The sequence below is a fragment of the Carlito syrichta genome, unplaced genomic scaffold (assembly GCF_000164805.1).
Source record: "Carlito syrichta isolate Samal-C Ts95f unplaced genomic scaffold, Tarsius_syrichta-2.0.1 Scaffold123967, whole genome shotgun sequence".
Classification (NCBI taxonomy): domain Eukaryota; kingdom Metazoa; phylum Chordata; class Mammalia; order Primates; family Tarsiidae; genus Carlito; species Carlito syrichta.
In genome coordinates, this window is record NW_007068063.1 from 14064 (window position 1) to 14464 (window position 401).

The 401-nt window shown below is 56.4% G+C and overlaps 1 protein-coding gene across 1 annotated transcript in view; it reads left to right on the forward strand.

Annotated features, from left to right (window-relative positions):
- The window catches only part of TLE2 (transducin like enhancer of split 2), a gene marked incomplete at its 5' end in the record, with an annotated part of 14284 nt that overhangs the window by 12886 nt on the left and 997 nt on the right, over nt 1–401 (forward strand). The gene's annotated exons all lie outside the window — the stretch shown is intronic.

Genomic DNA, 401 nt, shown 5'->3' on the forward strand with positions numbered 1-401 from the left:
GTTCTGTGGGCCTTGTCTACCCAAGGACCTTGGGGTTTGTTTTTTTTAAATCTGGGTCTCACTCTGTGGCCCAGGCTGGAGTGCAGTGGAGTGCAATCACGGCTCACCACAGCCTCAACTTCCTGGGCTCAGGCGATCCTCCCGTCTCAGCCTCCCAAGTAGCTGGGAATACAGGGGCACGCCACCACGCCTCGCTCATTTTTTGATTTATTGTAGAGATGGGGTCTTGCCAAGTTGCTCAGGCAGTCCTCTTACTTCTGCCTCTCAGAGTGCTGGTGAGCCACTGGGCCTAGCTTTTTTATTTTTATTTTTCGAGTCGGAGTCTCACTCTGTCACCCAGACTGGAGTGCGGTGCCCACTCCCGGCCACCGCAGCCTCGACCCGCTGGGCTCCGGCGATCC